Source organism: Macaca nemestrina, chromosome 1 (assembly GCF_043159975.1).
Source record: "Macaca nemestrina isolate mMacNem1 chromosome 1, mMacNem.hap1, whole genome shotgun sequence".
Classification (NCBI taxonomy): domain Eukaryota; kingdom Metazoa; phylum Chordata; class Mammalia; order Primates; family Cercopithecidae; genus Macaca; species Macaca nemestrina.
The window spans coordinates 7,329,461-7,350,655 of NC_092125.1; the positions used below are offsets into that span (position 1 = coordinate 7,329,461).

The following is a 21,195-nucleotide window of genomic DNA, read 5'->3' on the forward strand; positions in this document are numbered from 1 at the left end:
TTTTGTCTGGCAACCTTACTTCGAGGGCAGGGATTATGTCTATGAATTTTCACATCCAAGTAGCATTAGTGTTGATTTTAAACATTTCAAATGTATGGAGTAATACATGAGTGTCCTAGGTATGGCGCTATTATTATGGGTTTTCTGGGCTGCTCTTACTTTTTTTTTTTTTTAATGTCAATTAGTATTTCTTTGTGAGTTATTCTGTTAATTATGGACCTCATATATATTTTTTCTTTTTATTATTATTATTATACTTTAAGTTCTAGGGTACATGTGCACAACATACAGGTTTGTTACATATGTATACATGTGCCATGTTGGTGTGCTGCACCCATTAACTCGTCATTTACATTAGGTATATCTCCTAATGCTATCCCTCCCACCTCCCTCTCCCCCCAATAGGCCCGGGTGTGTGATGTTCCCTGCCCTGTGTCCAAGTGATCTCATTGTTCAATTCCCACCTGTGAGTGAGAACATGTGGTGTTTGGTTTTCTGTTCTTGCAGTAGTTTGCTGAGAATGATGGTTTCCAGCTGCATCCATGTCCCTACAAAGGACATGAGCTCATCCTTTTTTATGGCTGCATAGTATTCCGTGGTGTATATGTGCCACATTTTCTTAATTCAGTCTGTCATTGATGGACATTTGGGTTGATTCCAAGTCTTTGCTATTGTGAAGAGTGCCTCAGTAAACATACGTGTGCATGTGTCTTTATAGCAGCATGATTTATAATCCTTTGGGTATATACCCAGTAATGAGATGGCTGGGTCAAATGGTATTTCTAGTTCCAGATCCTTGAGGAATCGCCACACTGTCTTCCACAATGGTCGAACTAGTTTACAGTCCCACCAACAGTGGAAAAGTGTTCCTATTTCTCCACATCCTCTCCAGCACCTGTTGTTTCCTGACTTTTTAATGATTGCCATTCTAACTGGTGTGAGATGGTATCTCATTGTGGTTTTGATTTGCGTTTCTCTGATGGCGAGTGATGATGAGCATTTTTTCATGTGTCTGTTGGCTGTATGAATGTCGTCTTTTGAGAAGTGTCTGTTCATATCCTTTGCCCACTTTTTGATGGGGTTGTTTGTTTTTTTCTTGTAAATTTTTTGAGTTCTTTGTAGGTTCTGGATATTAGCCCTTTGTCAGATGAGTAGATTGCAAAAATTTTCTCCCATTCTGTAGGTTGCCTGTTCACTCCGATGGTAGTTTCTTTTGCTGTGCAGAAGCTCTCTAGTTTAATTAAATCCCATTTGTCAATTTTGCTGCTCTTTTCTTTATTTTTTTAATTTTTTTTTTTTTAGACAGAGTTTTGCTCTTGTTGCCCAGGCTGGAGTATGATGGTGTGATCTCAGCTCACTGCAACCTCCGCCTCCTGGGTTCAAGTGATTCTCCTGCCTCAGTCTCCCGAGTAGCTGGGATTACAGGCATGTGCCACTACGCCTGGCTAATTTTGTATTTTAAGTAGAGACGGGGTTTCTCCATGTTGGTCAGGCTGGTCTCGAACTCCTGACCTCAGGTGATCTGCCCACCTCGGCCTCCCGGAGTGCTGGGATTACAGGTGTGAGCCAGCATGCCCCGCCAGCTCTTACCTTTAAATACTGTATCTTGTTGAAATATCAGGTTGCCTGATTTTTAATTTGGAAAATATCGTCTCCATTGTTATAGGTCAGTGTTTTCTAAAGTATGGAACATAGACAATGAGTTGGGGCCTAGTGACAGTTGCAGGTGCCCTCTGATGGCCTCCTGCCTTTGCCTGATTTCAGGCAGGGTTGCTAGAACCACAGCTGAGCAGCACCTTCCCCACCACAGACAGACAGACAGACAGACAGACACACACACACACACACACACACACACACACACACGCATACACCAGTTATTTCTAAAACCGGACATAGGAGTGGGGGTTCTTTTTAGTCAGCAGCATGAGGAGGCTTTTTCTAAAGCTCAACTTCCCTCCAAATCAGAGACATGGGAACGGGACAACCTCAAGTGCTGGGCAAGTCAGCATCCTCTTGTCACCTCACGTGTGACGAGGTTTTTCTTTTGCTCCTCTGTTGAAATGAATATGGATAGGTGTTCAAAACAGTATGTATGCAGTGCAAAGGTTCAGATGATGAAGGGACTGTGCACAGTGCTGGTGACTGTTACATAAACATAGAACAGAATATCCTTTTTTTTCTGACTGATCATCAACAGCTCTGTTTTTCTGTTTAAGTAACTTATTTTTAGGCACTCATTTTTGTAGCTCAGTTTGATTGATTTTGATTTGCATTCAATTATGTTTATTTTTTTAAATTATTTCAATCGAAGAATTCTTGTGTGCATTGTATTTTTACAGTTATTTCTATTATGGCAGGTGACACAATGTTAACATGAAATTTGCTTTTTAAGTAAATTTAAGTTGAAAACCTTTAAGTAAACAATGGAACAGGTGTTTTGCAACAGTGGTAAATATGAGTAAGTGAACCTTCCGAAACAGTCATTTCTCCCATCTTTAAAATAGTCCTTCAGCTTTCACCTCATTTCTCTGCTCCCATTACAGTAAAACTTTTTGAAAAAAATGCCTGTACTTGCTATCTCAAAAACTCCTCCATTTACTATTATAAATAGTAATATTATATTACTATTACATTATATTATATATGTAAAACAGACATATGGAAGGCATAACTCCTAAGCAAATTATCACAAAATGAACATATATTACCTCCTAAGCAAATTATCACAAAATGAACATATATTACCTCCTAAGCAAATTATCACAAAATGAACATATATTACTTCCACTCGGTCCCTCCCAGAAGACACTTTGTAGCTCATTTCTAATCACATATCTCTGTCCTAACTACTAATCTGCCTTATTACTGCAAGGGTTGCCTTGTTTGTGAAATTTATGTAAAAGAAATGATGCAGTTTTATCCTTTAGCATTTGGCCTCTCTTACTCAACATCATGTTTGTGAGATTCATCTGTATTATCGAGAGCACCTATAGTTTGTTTTTTGTTTGCATTTCAATGTGGAATTCCATTATATAAGTACATTATAATTTATGCATTCTACTATTGATAGATATCGGAGTGGTTTCAAGATTCTATTACTACTGCTTCTATGAACATTCTTATAACTTCATGTGCATGTGACTTCCACTCCCACTCTTCTTGCTCTTGCCCACTCTAGCCATCCAGCCTGTGTGCCATTCCTTGAATATGCCAGGTACACTCCCACCTCTAGGGCTTTGCATACACTGTTCCTTCTTCCTAGAATGCTCTTCCAACAGATAGCCCCATAGCTTGGTCCTTTACTTCTCTCAGTCATACAGATAGGTTTCTTCTCAGTGAGATAATCTCCAATTATGCTATTTAGAATTGCAATTCCTGTCTCTACTTTAGGATACCTAATTTTCCTTTCCCTGATTTATTTTTCTCCATGATACATACCATAATTGGACAAATTACATATTCTAGTTATCTGTTTATCGAGCACCTCTCACCTCACTATAATGAAAGCTCTATAAGGGCAGGAATTTTTGCCTATCTTCTATAACATTGTCTGGCACATAGTAAACTCCACTAAACTCTGGTTGAATCGACAAATGAATATTGAAATTTGCTAACAGCCTGGATCTAAAATAGACACTGATGTTTTTAGAACTTAGACGTTTGGGCAATATAGCTATTTTCAAAGCTGTTTTACAGTGAAATTAAATGACTCCAAAGTTATCAGGATGAGTATTATTGGAATAATCTAGGATGGAGAATGCGGAAAGAATAAATGATGAGTATTATTGGAGTAATCTAGAACGGAGAATGCGGAAAGAATAAATGCCGTCCTCATTCCCTACTGCAGAGGGAAAATGATTTTAAATAGCCTCTGTTTTTGTCCTTCACCACAATAAACTACGAAAAGCGTTTACGCAGAATGACACTTCTAAAAAATATTATCTCTGGCTCCAAAAATATACATTTTAGGGAAACTGGCATAGGTCTTTGGCAAAGCTCTCTTGGAGGTGATTGATATATTAGCATTGACATTATATATCTGTCTAAATAATAAGTGTTACTATTAGAGTCTTGAATTATAATATTTAGGGAACAATTAGTATTTTTCAGGTTAGTTGTATATGTTTACATCCTTAATTTATTTACCACTCATAACAATACTATGAGGATGGCACGTTTGTTATCCCCATTTTACAAGTGAGACAACTGAAGTACAAAGGGATCTGAACCCTATGTAGTTTGGCTGTAGAATCTGTGCTTTTAACTTACTTTTGGATGGTTAGCATATGCATATATCTGTGGAGAGATAGATATTATGTTAACATTTTCAAAGTTACCAGTTGACTAAATTCCCTTTGGATGATTCGGGAAAAAGAGAGAAAAGGAACAACTTTTTTTAGAATCTACTGTGTTTTGCATGTGCTACCTCATGTAATCCTCATAATAGCTCTGGAAGATAACTATTGCTGCCCTCATTTACAGAAAAAAAAAACGGAAGCAGAGAGAAGCAGGTAATAGTGTCATAGACCTAAAGCTTTTATGTGATGTGATTCAAATGTGATTCAGGCTGGTGTCTGTCTGACTCCAAATGGCTGTATTCCTCACTATGACACATAGTGGGAAGAATGTACCCGGTGAATAGCGAAGAACCAGAGAGGAGGAGGAATACATAGTTCCAGCTGGTAGCAGGCTGTCATGGAGTTGTGGAATCAAAAAGACAATAGGCACAATCCTAACTGAGAATGTTTGGATCCAACAATACATTTTTCTGACCTTGGCCTTCAAAACTACTCCCAGGTGAGCTCAAGGTGAATGAGCGGGAGAGGGCCTCTGCAATCACGGCCAGGCTAATTCTTCATTCTTGTATGAGATCTTCAATAAATCATACATCCTGGGCCCAGTGGTTCAGACTGAGGAAGCTCCTCTTCTTACTGTTGGAGCCGCACTTGCCTCTCACGATTTTCAGTGTTACCACGACTTTCTCATGGCCCAAGTGAATTCGTTTATCTTCATGCTTCAACTTTTTGCTTTTGTTTTTTAAAAAAATTAAAAATACAAAACGTTCAGAGAATACTATCCAATTTCTTGGTGAACTTGGGACTTAGTCATAGGTGTGAAATGGATATTGCTCTTTTGACTTTAATGACAAAGTGTGACTTGCAATGGGATATCAGAATAATAGTTCCAAAGTGGTAAGCTGCTGAAGGACACCCACTCACTAGGTAGCAAAAAGGGACATTTCTATTGAAAACTCAGTGAAATATAATCTGGAACAATGAAACAGACATCAATACGTCAACACAGTGAGAAAAACAACCAGCAACAGAATGCTTAGTGAGGAGAAATACAAGACGGAGAGGCTCAGCTAAACAAAGGCGTCACATTGATTATAAAGCTAAGAGTGGTCCTTGTGTGGTAAGTGCCAGATTCTGCATGAAGCAGCTGGTCTCAGAATCAAAGAGTAATGAATTTCTGTCCACTTATTGGTCTTTCAGCCTCCGGGGGACTTACTCAGCCAGCAGTTCTATTTTCGGAAGCAGAGGAAAAACACATGCTTTAATTCCATAATTTAAAATCTAATAAGTATTTTTAACAAACATCTGTGGCCAGTTTTTCCATTGTTCTTTTGTATCTCTATATATACATCTATCAGTATATCTCCATAGATAGCTTCCATTATCCCTTATATACCAGCTCAGTTAAGAGCTTAATCTCTAGCCTACCTTGCTTGAATTCAAATCTGGGCTGTGTAATGTATTAGCTGTTAATTTGCTGACTTTAGAAAAAGTTCCCCATCTCTTCATTTGATTGGGGTGACCTCGGAGCATAATGCAACCTCTGAAACAACTTAAACCAAGACCACACTAATCTAAGTGAGCCATTGCACATTGGCCCAATAATTTGATCAACAGAATAAAACGAAAATAAATAAGTTATTTTCCATTTTCCTTCTTTGAAAACTGGGAGGAACAATAGACCTAATTGAACTGCTTCATAAGATCGTGAAGATTAAATGAGATAATCTATTTAAATTGTATAGAGTCTAGTGTCTGGGTTGTGACACTCAATAGTGAAGTGAGAAAAAAACTCCAAAACGTAGTCATGGACAGCAATGTGTAGTTTGTCAAGAGCTTTCACATGCATTTCCATTTGGTCGTCAGAAGACGAGGCCTGGATCATTCAGTGGCTCACCTAATATCACAGAACAAGTGGTAGAGTCAGAACCTTTTATCTAAAGGAGATATTTTCATCCTTAGATTAATGTCCTCTTCACAATCTCATACTACTTTCCTTTAAAATGAAATTGCTGTTCTTTTTTGTAATTGATTTGGCCAACTTCATTTGTAATGGAAGAATCAAAATTAGAGCCCGGGTCTGGTCCTGCAGTGTCTCGTCCTGAACCTCTGGTCTCCCTCAGGAATGACTCAGAAGGAACGGAACTGATTAAATTAAAATTTTGCTCATGCATGTTATCATTCATTTCTGAAAACTTGCTGGGATTTTAAAGAACTTTTAGTTACCTAAGGGAAGGAAATTAAATTTTACTGGGCAGAAGTCTTGGTGGCCAATGACAGAAACCCACCTCAACTTGGTTTTTGTATAAAGGGAATGCATTCCCTCTATTATAGGCTATATAACAAACGCAGTACCTCAGAATGTGACCTTATTTGGAGATAGGGTCTTTGCAGAGGTAATCAAGTTAAAATAAGGTCATTATTGGAGGGTTGGGGGTGAGGAGCTAATCCAATCTGACTGATGTTTCTATGAGAAGGAAAAATTTGGGCAAAGATACACATGGAGGGAAGCTGTGAGATAACACAGGGAGAAGACAACCATTTACAAGCCGGGGAGAGAAGCCTTGAACAGATCCTTTCCTCACAGCCCTCGGGAGAAACAAACCCTGCACCTTGATCTGGGACTTCTAGCCTCCAGAACTATGAAGCAATACATTCTGATTGTTTACGCCAGTCAGTTTGTGGTTGTTAGCAGCCCTAACAAACAAATACACTCTCTTGTTCCTGAAAAGTTCAGGAATAACTCAAGAATTTAGGCTCAGATGGACTTGAGGGATCAAACGATATTATCAGGACTGGCGACTCTTCATGTCTTTTTCTTCTGTGCTGGTTTTGCCATATCTCATCAATTTAAAAATGCATGTTTTCCTTTTCTTTTTCACATGTCTGAAATCAAAATGCAATGTACAATTTCTTCTTACATTTCTTTATTGTTAGTAGTGTAGAAAATAATGGTTTATCTTGTAATTAACGGCATCTTAGGAAACCTTAGAGTGTTCACAGGCAGGCTATTTATGGGGGCAAATTTGCAGCTCAAAGCTTAATATCTAAGTTACTCAGTGACTCCAGAGAACCTTTTCCCAATTGTTTCAGCAGAAGGCCCTGAGCAAATGTTCACTGGTCATAAGTGACCTGGCTTTGCACATACTCAACCCTGGAAAGCAGGTTGGGGGAGGGGCAGGTAGACTTCAGGACACTGAAACCACATGGCCTAAGAATGGTCAAAAGGGGATTTCCCAAAAGAAAACAAAGTGCTTTTACCAGAAGAGGAAGGACTGAATGCCCAGAAGACCTGTGTCACCACAAGTACCTGCCTGTGCCAAGGGCTGCCACAGGACTCTTGCTTGTTTCTCATGACAACTCTGTGAAGCAGGAGGTATTGTCAGATCCACTTCATTCATCAGGAAACTGAGGCTCGAAGAGCCACAGACCTATAGGCAGAGCTGAATATTGCCAAATGGTTACAGAGGGCTTGCAATCTGCAAGACGCCCCCTGAGGTCTACAAATACAAGGATGAATATTGTCCTTGTGCCTGAGGAGCTCAGCCTAGAGGGGAGATAGACCCAAAGCACCAAACAGCTCACTATGAAATAAAAGGGTACCACAACAGAAATGGGAACATAGTGCTGTGAAAACGATTAAGTCTGCTTCGGCAGGAGGGGAGACCCAGTATGGAAGCGGGCGTTGGAAAAGGTTTTCTTCACACGCTAAAAACACCTTTCTTACACTTGTGGCAAATTCCAACAGCAGAGCACTGGGAAACAGTGATCTTGTTAAACCTTGCAAAGGGCCCGGTACATGGATAGTGTTTATTAGACAGCTACAGAGTGAGTGATTACAAGGATTAAGTAGGTCTTACTCAATGAAACTAAAAGTCACTGGACGTGATCTTGCTTTACAGGTCCTGGGCCTCCAGCTTTGTGGACAGTCAGGATATCTAAGGGTGCCATTTTGCTCCAGATTTGCAAACAGAGGGACTCATAGCTCTCAAGTTCCCGCTGTCTTTTCCTCTGAACTTTGAGCAACATTCTTCTGCTTGTTTGAGCTGTTTCATTATGAATCATCTCCCTATATTAATAAACATTTGTTTTCTAAACATTGGTTTCATGTAACTTTAAAAAAATTTTACCAGGTTGTGATAGAGCTCACTTTTACTCTGCTTTGTTTTCATAAACTAAAAAAAATGTAATTTTATAAAATATGTAAGTTTTCATAAATCTTTGTGTCTCAGTCTATAAGAAAGTGATATGTATTTTTAATTTCTATTCTGTTGATTTTTTTTCTTTTTTAAAATGAAACTAGAAGCAAATCTCATTTATTCTACTAATTTTTTATGATCAAGTTTTATCACAAGACAAGGACGGGTAGCTGACTTATTCTCACACTGATGCCCTCTGGTCTTCCTTGCTGTGTTCCCTCCCCTAGTTTCTGGAATCTCCCTTTTCCACCTAAGATATGCTCAGTGTGTGTGTATATATATATATATATATGTGTGTGTGTGTGTGTGTGTGTATATATATATATATATAGAGAGAGAGAGAGAGAGAGAGAGAGAGAGAGAGTCAAAAATTTAAAAGGATGGGGTACTGGCTGTGTTGACCAGGTTAGTACCGAACTCCTGGCCTCAAGTGATCCTCCCATCTCGGCCTCCCAAAGTGCTGGGATTACAGACCTGAGCCACCACGCCTGGCCTCCACTACTGTTTTATGAGTACCTTTATGATGTCCAGTATCCTTGTTGGTAGGACCTTTGTCCACTACGGCTGATAAACCCAGTTACTCTTCCAAAATGAAAATTTGAGCTCATTGAGAGTTGTTTAGGAATTGTATTCCTTTTCTACACATGCCACCTATAGCTGGTCTCTCTAGGCTGAGATATTTCTGCTCACTGGAGACCAGATCATCAGCTACAGAGGCTTGGGTCAAGAAATGTCTTAGTCACAGTGAACCCACTACATTCCACTGTGTATCTGTCTCCCTTAGGCATGAACTTAGATTTTTCATATCAAAATTCCTGTAAGGCAGTGTGAAATTCTGTAAATTCTTTTTGGCAAAAGCATTTCTGGGCTTGCGTAGCTCAGATATAAGTCCCTTAATCTCATTGCCATTTTATCTTTATAAGCCGATCTTCAATAACTCTGCAACTATTATAATGACTTTTCAAACCTTCAGGTAACCTTCAGGTGTCTGTAACTCATACTGGTGAAATGCCACTATACAGCTTCCTAGAAATGATCAGAACTACCTAGAAATCTTGTTTGGGGTAGAAATTGTAGTTATATATAAAGCACCTTTATTCTTGAAAAGGGCACTGGCTCTATTCATCAAAAAATCCTCAGTTTAGGTGACCTTTTGAGAGTGAACGTGAGCAGAACGCAGACCATCTGCAGCTTAGGTTTTGCTGGCACGTTGCAGCCCCATTGAAAGATCTGGCTGTTGCAGTGGGAGTCCTCATGGACCACGGGTCCTGCCCACCTTTCTTTTGTCCTGTGTATTTTGTAAAGGGCTGGCTCCTACTGATGCTAGGACTTACTTTGTCACCCTTAGGTAGCATCTGTGCTTAGACAAAATGTCACATCCTTCTTTCTCGAATTACCCACTTATTGCAAGTTAAGATACCTCCATGCCTCCTAAATCAATGTGTATCTTCTAATTATAATAGAAACACATATTTTTTGGTAGTGACCACAGGAAAATACAGAAATGTATCGAGAAGAAAACAAAAATCTCCAGTAATACTACTGTTATATCCAGAAATAACTACCATTAACATCTTCTGTGTTTCCTGGCACTGTTGCTTTTAATGCCTGTGTGTATGCATATTTAAAAAATAAACTTGGCTTTATAATAGATATAAATAAAATGTTGCGTGTTTTCTCATATGTCAGTACTTCATGAGTGTTTTCCTGTGCAGTACATTTTCTTTGAACATGTCCTATTATATATTCCTTCATTATGAATGAATCATAATGATTTAACTCTGCACCTATCATTGGGTGTTTGGCTTGTATTTATCTTTTATTGTTAGTGGTGGGCATATTTATATCTTTATTTTCTTATCCAATAATCTACTTAGGATTAATTCCTTGAAGAGGAATTGCAGAGTTAAAAGCTTTGTTTTTATCTTAATGTTCTTGATATATACTGACAGATTGCCCTCCAGGAAGGGATTGTCAATTTAAATACCAGCTCTTACGCCTGCTTCTTTGAAAATTCTCCCCAAAATGAACGATATTTTTACTAATTTTATTTCTCTATATGATGGGTGAAAATGTTATTCACTCTTCTTTTCCGTTTTATTTCTTTGGATAATAAGAAATTAAACATTGACTTTCATGTGTTTTTTTCTTATTTACATATATTTTGTGTGTTAATTCTTTCTATTCTGTTCATTTTTTTTTCCTACTAGATTCTTAAGGCTTTTCCTTCTTTTCATTTTTGTTAGACCTCAGCTACAGAGGATTGAGTTAAATGATACTCCTCTTTTCATGGAAATTATTAGCATCATTCCCTTTTATCCTGATTCCTGATTCCCATTTTCCTCTCCCTCTGCCCCACAGACACACATATGCAAGCTTCCTAGTGTGTTCAATGAATACTCTTTCAGTTATATGAATTCTTATTAAATGTGTGTTATTGTAAACATGCGTTTTCAATTTACATAAATCAAATGGTACTGTGTATTACATTTAATTCTACTTCTTATTTTCATTTAGTGCTCAATAGCCACATGTGGTTAGTGGCGACTATATTGGACTGTGTAGATTTGGAACATTTTCTTTATTGTAGAAAGCTCCATTGGAGAAAACTATTCTAGATATGAGATGCAGATCAATTGTAGACCTTGAGATGTCTTCTCCTGTTCTGTCATGTGTCTGCTAAATTTGCCCATTGTTCCTCTATTGTATAGAAGTCTCCAAGTTTGAGGTAAATACATTTATTGTTACCCTTATGATTTGTGCTTTGCAAATTTTGTTTAAGAAGTCTTTTCCAACCCTAGATCACCAGTATATTCTGTTATGTTACCTTCCATTAATTTTTATAGTTTCTAACCTTTTACATTTAGATTTTCAGTCTGTTGAAGTTCACCTTTGTTATTTGGTGTTAGGTAGAAATCTAGTTTTATTTTTTCCATACATGAATAAGTTTCACCAGCATTGTCTGTTTTAAAATCTATGTCTTTTCTCCATTGATTAGTGGTGCTATTTTTATTACATATAAGTTCCCATGAGTGTATGGATCTGTTTCTGAACTCTGTCTTCTGTTTCATTGGTCTAGTTATTTGTTCTTCAAAATTCATACTTTTTATTATTGACATTGTTCTATGTCTTAGTATCTGACAGGACACATCCTGTTTTTATACTCTTCTTTTTAAAGGGTTGACCTATTTGTGGACATTTATTCTTCCAGGTAAATTTTAGAATACATTTATTTTAGTTTATCTAAAAGAAAACTGGAAGTTTGAATGAGATTGAATTCTATTTAGGCGAATTAAGTCTAACTCGAAAAACTTTGACATCTTGGATAATTAAATCAGCCTGTTTTAAACCATATATTTATATACTCATCTGTGTCCTTTATTGGCATTTAGAAGCTTCCCCCACCCCAGAGATGTTGTATATTCTGGTTCGGTTAGTCCCCATATATTTTATTGTTTTATTTCTGTAGATTGTATCTCCTTTTAAAGTTTTCTAGTTGATTATTGCTGCTACAGAGAAATGCTATGACTTTTGTAAGTTGGTCTTATGAGTGGAAACCATGCGAAAGCTTATCCATTCTTATAGTTTGTTGATCTGTAAAAACTCTTAATATATTAAAAGTATTTTGCTATCTGTAGGTCATATTTATTAGAAGTATTTTCCAGTTTGTTATTTGACTTAGAATTATTTATGATGTATTTTTACACTTCTAAGTTTTAAATTTATCAGGTAGCAAATTCTGTTAATGCTATTTTGTCATTGTATCTATGAATTTATGCTATTTGGCAAAAGGAAGTATATTTTCCTTTTTTTTTTCTTCAGTAGTAGCAACCTGTTTTATTGTTTCCCCCAAATACAGAGTTCTTCACGGAATGCTCAAGTAGACAGAAAGTGTGTGTTGCACTTTTGATCCACTAGAGGCCAACACTTGCTTGAAAGAAACTGGCATGCCTTCCTAAATCTCATATTTTTTTGCTCTCTGAATGGGAAGAAAGTGGCTGAAATAAAGCCTTACAGAAAATAACTAATTTCTATTTAAATTAGATGTCTAGAAATGATATAGAAAGAAGAATCTGCACAAAAAGGAAAGGCTATTTTCAAAGGCAACAAGTTATATAAAGAGGATTCAAAGCTGTTTTTAGTGGGAAAAAAATGAAAGCAGAAAATCCAAATAAAACAGTTTCAAATGTTTTAAAAATTTAACTTAGAAGAAAGAGAAAACTAAAATAGAAATAAAAAAGGTCCAGCTTCTACTCAAAATACACATTTAGTGTCATTAAATAAGAAGTAGGTGACAAGAAGCTGGGCGCAGTGGCTCATGCCTGTAATCCCAACACTTTGGGAGGCCAAGGCAGATGGATCACGAGGTCAAGAGATTGAGACCATCCTGGCCAACATGGTGAAACCCTGTCTCTACTAAAAATACAAACACTTAGCCAGGCGTGGTGGTGGGCGCCTGTAGTCCCAGCTACTTGGGAGGCTGAGGCAGGAGAATCACTTGAACCTGGGAGGCAGAGGCTGCAGTGAGCCGAGATTGCATCGCTGCACTCCAGCCTGGGTGACAGAGCGAGATTCCATTAAAAAAAAAAAAAAGTAGGTGACAAGAAACAGCAAACAATAATGGCTTTTTCTCCCTTTTCCTCTATGCTCTGAAAAACCAGGAGATAGGGCTAACCTGCCTCCCATTCTGTAGGGTTCCTGCACAGATAACTGGGTGGAAAACAATCCCCAAACTGAAAAAAATCCATTGTTTTAATTCCAATGAGGTGATCTGTAGGAAATAACCCTGTATAAGAACCAAGCTGGCTTACAAGCAGACACTGAAAAGTGATTCCTCTCTGAGGCTTATTCTTAAAATCATGTTTATCACTCAAAAGCAGACACATCTGCAGAGGGAGGGATGAAGAGAAGCAGGGAAAGAAGGAAGGAGGGAAAGAGGAAGGGCGGACCAGTACCAAGAATGGAATTCTCTTATCTATGAAAACATAAAGAACTGTGAAAAACAGTTCTTTCCATATAGACAGAGGTGCTTATAATTTAGACCTGGAAAAAAATGATCAAGCTCAAATGATAGCCCACATGCAACACACTCTAAAAAGCAAGGTACTATTATTATGATTACAAAGGTGCATCTGCCAGCAGGGATCTTGGCTTCTGGGTGCCCTTTCATAAGTAGGGCAGCTACGTCATATCAAATATGAAAGCCGATGCTATAAAAAGAAGTTATTTTTACATCAATCGAAATAAATGCATAAAAGATTTACGTTTGTATTGAAGACAAGGTACAATTTTTAAAAATCAAATGGAAACTCATCTCAGACACGCCAAGTTAATATAAAGAACTTCCAAATGAATATGTTTTCTGCTGGCTTTTGATTTAATACCTATAAAAACTGAGTACGTACAAGAGGAAGGTCACATTTACAAGGATGGACTAAAAAATACCATATGTTATTTCACAAAGTTTAGTTATTTAACTTTTAATGAATTTATGTTCATTTATAAGAAGTATGTGCACAAGATAGAAAATGCACACACAACGAAGGGGTTTCATTGGAAAGCACTCTGCTCTCCTAAACCCATTCCCATTCCCTGATCTACCAGTGTCACCATCCACAGTTAACTGTCATTGCCACTTTCTTGCCATCAGTATGTCTGATTTTTTTTTTTTTACAAAAATGCTAATATGCCATACAAATTGTTCCACATCTTGCCTAAAGATGCCACAACCATCACCAGTAAGCACTTAACATGACATGATTTGCTCTTCAACTCAGGTCAGTTAGGTCAGAAGGAGGTATGCTTTATTCTAAGTTACAAAGTATTCCACCAGATGAAGGTATCGTAGTTGATTTGTCTAGTCTCCTACTGAAAGACATTTAGATTATTTTCAGTCCTTGGCTATAAAAACAATAATCCAGTGATTTTCTGTGAACTTCTATTTTCTTTGTGGAAATATGATTTAGGAATGGAAACCTAGAAGAGAAATTGATGGGTCAAAGGTATGAGCGTTTGTTTGTTTGTTTTTGTTTGTTTTGTTTGTTTTTGTTTTTTTGTAGTCAGCTATTTAATTAGGTTCTTAAGGCATTTAGAACGCCAATTTGTGAGGATAAATTCCATTCGTCAGAGCAAACACAGGTCGCAGGTGGCCCTGGAGCTAAGGAATAGCTTTGATTTTTCGTAAAAGGTGTGAGTCCGCAGCTTTCTGATCGATCTTGCACTGCCCTGTAATCTTCTATTTCTCTTTCTGTGTCGAAGATCTCACCTTCCTGGTCTGGGCTTCCGCAGCTGCTTCTTGAAGTAAGCATCAGTAAGATGTTCGGGGACTTTTACGTTGCTGATATCCATTTTGGTTGAGGTGGCAATGACAAATTTCTGGTGTTTTCTTCATAGAGGAACTCGATTGAGGGCCAGAGGTCCAGTCACAAGTAACAAGCCACTAGCCAGCTGCCTCAGGAAAACCACCGCCTTGCCCCAGCGGCCTCCAGTGAGGAGGGTCAGAATGGTCCTGGGGCAGTGCTGGCTCGCAGCTTTCTCACGTGCTGACTGAAGGGTTTGTTGCCATGGCTCAGCAGCTTTCCAGGCACATCTTTAGTGGGATGATATCTAGGCATTTTGTGAAGTTTAACCACCCGGGTACCACCGTTCTTGTCACCACCAACCGGTTTTGTAACAGTTGCAAGAACCTTCTCCTTCTTTTTCTTTTCAACCTTGGATTTAGCGGCTGAGTACTTCCTCTTCTACATGGTCTTTCTGGAATACACGGCAGGTCGAGAATACCTGCCAGTTCCTCTGACAAGGACAGGATTGTACTGCAATGGGGCTTCCCCTTCTTAGGCTTTTTAGCCTTGAGGTGACCCTTTTTCACCTTGCCACCAGCATCAGCCTTCTTGGCTTCGGGTTTCTTCTCTTGGGTATCTGGCTTTCAACTTGTTCACCTGCCATCTTGCAAGATGGGAAAGAGAGTTTTTTTGTTTTTGTTTTTGTTTTCATGAAACGGAGTTTTGCTCTTGTTGCCCAGGCTGGAGTGCAATGGCACGATATTGGCTCATTGCAACCTCTCCCTCCAAGTGATTCTCCTGCGTCAGCCTCCTGAGTAACTGGGATTACAGGTGCCCACCACCATGCCCAGCTAATTTTTGTATTTTCTGTAGAGATGGGGTTTCACCATCTTGGCCAGGCTGGTCTTGAACTCCCGACCTCAGGTGATCTGCCTGCCTTGGCCTCCCAAAGTGCTGGGATTACAGGCATGAGGCACCACACCTGGTCTGGCATGAACATTTTAATGTGTACAGATACTGCCAAAATGGCCCTTCCCTGGGATAGGACCAGTCTGTATTCCCAAGGGGAATGCCTTTCCCACCACATTCTCCGCAAGATTGCTTTTAATCAAATATTTTGTTCTTTTCCAATCTGATGGGAGAAAAAAAAAAAAGAATCTTGTGGTTTTAATTTGCATTTCTCCTATTGTGGGTAAAAGTTTGACATCTTTCTATTTTAAAACTATTTGTATTTTTTGTGAATGGATTATCGTGCTTTTGCCCATTTTCCTGTTTACCTATTTTGCTTGTAAAACTTACAAAAAGTATTTGTAGATCCTTATGTAACATAGAAATTAGCCCATTGTCTGTTTTATGTGGTACAAAAATTATTTTCCTGAGTTTATTAGCAGGAATTTAAAAGTTTTAAGTAGCCAATTTTTATTTTACTTTTAAATCTTTGATGCAACTAAAATTCATTTTAATGTAAGAAATGAAGTTGATATCTAGAATTATTTTCTTTCTCCAGACGGTTCCTCAATAATATCCAATGTAGGTTTTGACAGTTCATCTTTCCCATTGATTCAAAGGGGCCATTTCTCATAATCTGCCTTCCTGTATGCATGTATGTCGGTCTAGACTCTTTTGTTAGTTTTTTTTTTTTTTTTTTTTTTTTTGTGGCAATGGAGTCTCACTGTTGCCCAGGCCAGTATGCAGTTGCACGAAGATCGTGCTTCTTGCAACTTCAGCCTCCTGGGCTCAAGTAATCCTCCTGCCTCAGCACTTCCCAGTAGCTGGGATTACAGACACGTGACACCATGCCCAGCTAATTTTTTTGTATTTTTAGTTGGCCAGGCTGGTCTTGAACTCCTGGCCTCAGGTGATCTGCCTGCATAGGCATCCCAAAGTGCTTGGATTACAGGTGTGAGCCACTGTGTCCGGCCTGTTGATTGGTCTTTATATCTATTGATACACTAGACATTTTGGCTACTATTGCTTTGTAATATGTTTAACTTTCTGAAAGGACTAGTACCTTCTTTTTTAGAATTTTTTTGTTCTGTAAAACATAAATATTATTATTATTATTCTCCTATGAACTTTAACACAGCTTATATTTAAAGGTTTGTTGTTATTTTTATTGATCACTTGAAATGTATATATTAGTTTAGGGAGGATGTTTGTCATTATATAATAATACTAAGACTCCTGAGTCAAAACCAAATTGAGTTCTATTTAAGTCTTTTTTATCTCTGTTCAATTTTATTTTATTTTATTTTATTTTATTTTATTTTATTTTATTTTGAGACGGAGTCTTGCTCTGTTGTCTGAAGTGCAGTGACACGATCTCGGCTCACTGTAACCTCTGCCTCCTGGGTTCAAGCTATTCTCTTGCCTTAGCCTCTGAGTAGCTGGGACTACAGGCCTGTGCCACCATGCCTGGCTAAATTTTGTATTTTTAGTAGAGATGGGGTTTCACCATATCGACCAGGCTGGTCTTGAACACCTGACCTCAGGTGATTCACTCGATTCAGCCTCCCAAAGTGCTGGGATTATAGGCATAAGCCACCATATCTGGCCTCTCACTTTACCTTTTAAATTAAAAAAAAAAAAAAATGCAGATTTTAAAATTTTATACAGGATTAAAATTATTTAATACAGATCTTGCATGTTTATTGTTAAGTATATTCCTAAGAATATTTTAGTCACTGTTATATACATCTTTTATTACATTATATCTATTATTTGATTGTTCTTTGTGTATTGGAAAGCTACTACTTTATTTTACACTAACTTTGTACCTAGCCAGTTTACTGAATTTTTTTCTTATTTATAATGCTTTTGAGTTACTTCTCTTGGGATTTCCAGGTATTACAGTCACATCATGTGATAATAATAGCATTTAAAACTTTTTCTGTCTTCATTTTTAAGAAGTAAGAATATACTAAGAGTAAAGTTGCAAAAGTTATCTTTGTTGTACCTAGAACCATTATTTATAGAATAAACATTTGGAATCAGAGTAAAGGTTGGGTATATATTAAAATAGTCAGAGTTGGGGGTGAGGAAGAGAGGGGAAAGAAAGAGAGAGAGAGAGATTATCAGAAAAAAAGAACAGCGAGCTCTTGGTGGTTATTAAGAAAATTAGCAGGGTGATGAAATAATCTGTACGACAAATCTCCATGACACAAGTTTACCTGTGTAACAAACTTGTACTTGGACCCCTGCACTTAAAAGTTAAAAGAAACCCAAGAGATTAATATCTAGACTACCTTAAAAAGGAAAATTAGAAAACCTAGTTAAGAGTCAAATACATACAATGAACATGAACATTATGGATATTAACATCTGTTAAATCTTTTCGATGATGGCACCTACATTGAACTTCCTGGCTAAAATCTTAAAATTGTGACTGACATGATCAATCAAGTTATGTGGGCATGTCCCTTAAGCCCACAGCTGCAGCAGCTCAGGAAGGCAGAGGGCCCCTGCCCCTCTTGCTGCCAGCAGACGCTGCTGCTAATGGACAGTGATCACGCTTGCCTGCTTCTGATTTCCCCCCGGCCGGAGATGAAAGAACTCTCACTGTCTCTTAATAAAAGGAAGGGGAAAAAAGGTATGAGAGCACCACTGGATGTAATACAATATGACTCAGTAATGAACTGACTGTCAGCAAAAGATGACAAACCTTTTGCTATTGTCAAGGTGGAGAATGCTGAGCATGTCATCACTGTTGGGAAGAGTCACCTTCTAATGGGCCAGGCAGTTTGCCTCACTCTGTTGGAGGCCCCTCCTAACTCAGCTGGCTTGCTTTACACTGGTATTGCTGCACTGGCAGGCTGCCTGCTCCCCCTATCTGAAAGTATTTTACATTCCATTCACGTTTTGCTTCCAAATTTATTTTTACATTTCTAAAAACTTGGATGCTAAATATGTCTATTTATATGCTAAATTCATTTTATGTGCATTTAAGCTTTTCTGTTAGTCCAATAACTCCTCCAGCCCTCTTTTTATTCATTTTCAACCAACTAGATAGAAGACAGACAGATACCAGTGATAGAGTTTTAGTTACATAAATTATCCTTGTTTGCAGATGACATGATCTTATATACAGAAAGCTCCAAAGATTCCACTAAAAAAAATGAGTTAAAACTAATCAACAAATTCAACCAAGTTGCAGGATATAAAATCAACATACAAAATCAGTGACATTTCTATACACTAATAGCTATCTAAGAAAGAAATCAAGAAAACTACTGGCCAGGCGCGGTGGCTCAAGCCTGTAATCCCAGCACTTTGGGAGGCCGAGACGGGCGGATCACGAGGTCAGGAGATGGAGACCATCCTGGCTAACACGGTGAAACCCTGTCTCTAGTAAAAAAATACAAAAAAACTAGCTGGGCGAGGTGGCAGGCGCCTGTAGTCCCAGCTATTCAGGAGGCTGAGGCAGGAGAATGGCGTGAACCCGGGAGGCGGAGCTTGCAGTGAGCTGAGATCTGGCCACTGCACTCCAGCCTGGGCGACAGAGCGAGACTCTGTCTCAAAAAAAAAAAAAAAAGAAAGAAAGAAAACTGCCTCATTTACTGTAGACTTGTCCTTTTCATTTTAACAACCCATCTTGACTTTTGATGTCAGTACATGTAAATGGAACTTGCTCTTTTTTTTTCTTTATTTCTTTTTTATTTCAGGATCAACCAGGTATGGAACTCACTCTTTTAATGACTTACAATTACAATGTCTGCAATATGTACCAGTCCCTTACTGATGAAAATTTGGGTTGTTCTGTCAAAATTTATTGCACTATATTTAACTCCCTTTACTTTATTTATTTATTAATTTTTGTTGTTGTTGAGATGAGTTCTGCTTTTGTCATCCAGGCTGGAGTGCAGTGACGTGGTCTTGGCTCACTGCAACTTCCACCTTCCAGGTTCAAGCAATTCTCCTGCCTCAGCCTCCCAAGTAGCTGGAATTACAGGCATCCACCACCATGCCGGGCTGATTTTGTATTTTTAGTAGATTTGGGGTTTCATCATGTAGGCCAGGCTGGTCTCGAACTCCTGACCTCAGGTGATCCACCTGCCTCGGCCTCCCAAAGTGCTGGGATTACAGGTGTGAGCCACCGCGCCCAGCCTTAACTCTCTTTAACTTATGAAAGTGTCCAGAATTGAGAATGAGGATAGTAATGCCAGAATTTGAGTCTCCCCCAGCCAGAGCAAGAATCCGTCACAGTAGAGCAGGAGTCACCCTGTGGCCGTTGGATTGGGAGCTCTGGTAAGGGCCATACGTGTTTGGCTTTGGCGGCTTTGGCAGCTTTGGTGACTGGTCTGACACAAGAGGCCTGGAGAGAAGCCATGGTACTTGGTTTGGAACTTCCAGCAGTCAGGTTTAGTAGCTGCAACATTGGAACAAAATGACAAAACTGGTCATATTTATTTTCATAACCCTGAAATACTAGCACTAATGCTGATATTACTAGCAGTATTTTACGAAAAGATACCATCAGCATGGTGCCATCATTTTCTGCACTTTGTTCTGAGAGAATAATGAACCTGAGAGACAGCCAGACCAAGGACTGTTGTTCTTCTGCCCTGCCAGCCTAAATCTCTCTAAAAAGGATAAATTGGTGAAGAAGTTAAAATAAATTATCTTAGGAGAGAACAGTCTATTTTTAAGAAAATGAATTTGGTGCTCTCAGGAAATAAGAGAAGAAAAACCACTAATCTGGACATTTCTTTGTCTTTTCTTCCCCTCTTCTCCCTAATACTTCTATCCTTCTACATTTTCCTTAAGGCCCTTTCCTCACCCACTACCCCCACAACAATCAAATTCCATCTGAGGTTTCTGGGAATTGATTAGGCTAAAACTGACTCTGAGGAAAATAGAAATACTACAAATCAAAAAAGAGGCCGGGCATGGTGGCTCACGCCTGTAATCCCAGCACTTTGGGAGGCTGAGATGGGCAGATCACCTGAGGTCAGGAGTTCAAAACCACCCTGGAAAACGTGGCGAAACCCCGTCTCTACTGAAAATACAAAAGTTATCCGGGCGTGGTGGCACACGCCTGTAACCCCAGCTACTCAGCAGGCTGAGGCAGGAGAATCCCTTGAACCCGGGAACAGAGGTTGCAGTGAGCCGAGATCATGTCATTGCACTCCAGCCTGGGTGACAGAGCAAGACTCTATCTCAAAAAAAAAAAAAAAAGAATGTTCAGTGATATGGTTTGGATATGGTTTGGAGATCTGTGCCTTCTGAATCTTATGTTGAAATGTGATCCCCAGTGTTGGAGGTGGGACTTAGGCAGATTCTTCTTGAGTGGCTTGGTGGCATCCCCCTGGTAATGAGTGGGTTCTTGCTCTGTTAGTTCACCTGAGACCTGATTGTTTAAAAGAGCCTGGAACCTCCCTCCCTGTCTTCCTCTCCCAGCATTTAATATGCCTGCTCTCC

The 21,195-nt window shown here is 38.7% G+C and overlaps 1 long non-coding RNA gene and 1 pseudogene across 1 annotated transcript in view; one reads left to right on the top strand and one right to left on the bottom strand.

The window, feature by feature from the left end:
- Window positions 1-21,195, top strand: part of LOC105474654 (uncharacterized) — a 189,756-nt gene that overhangs the window by 2,354 nt on the left and 166,207 nt on the right. The gene's annotated exons all lie outside the window — the stretch shown is intronic.
- On the bottom strand, window positions 14,586-15,442 carry LOC105474653 (large ribosomal subunit protein eL6 pseudogene; annotated as a pseudogene).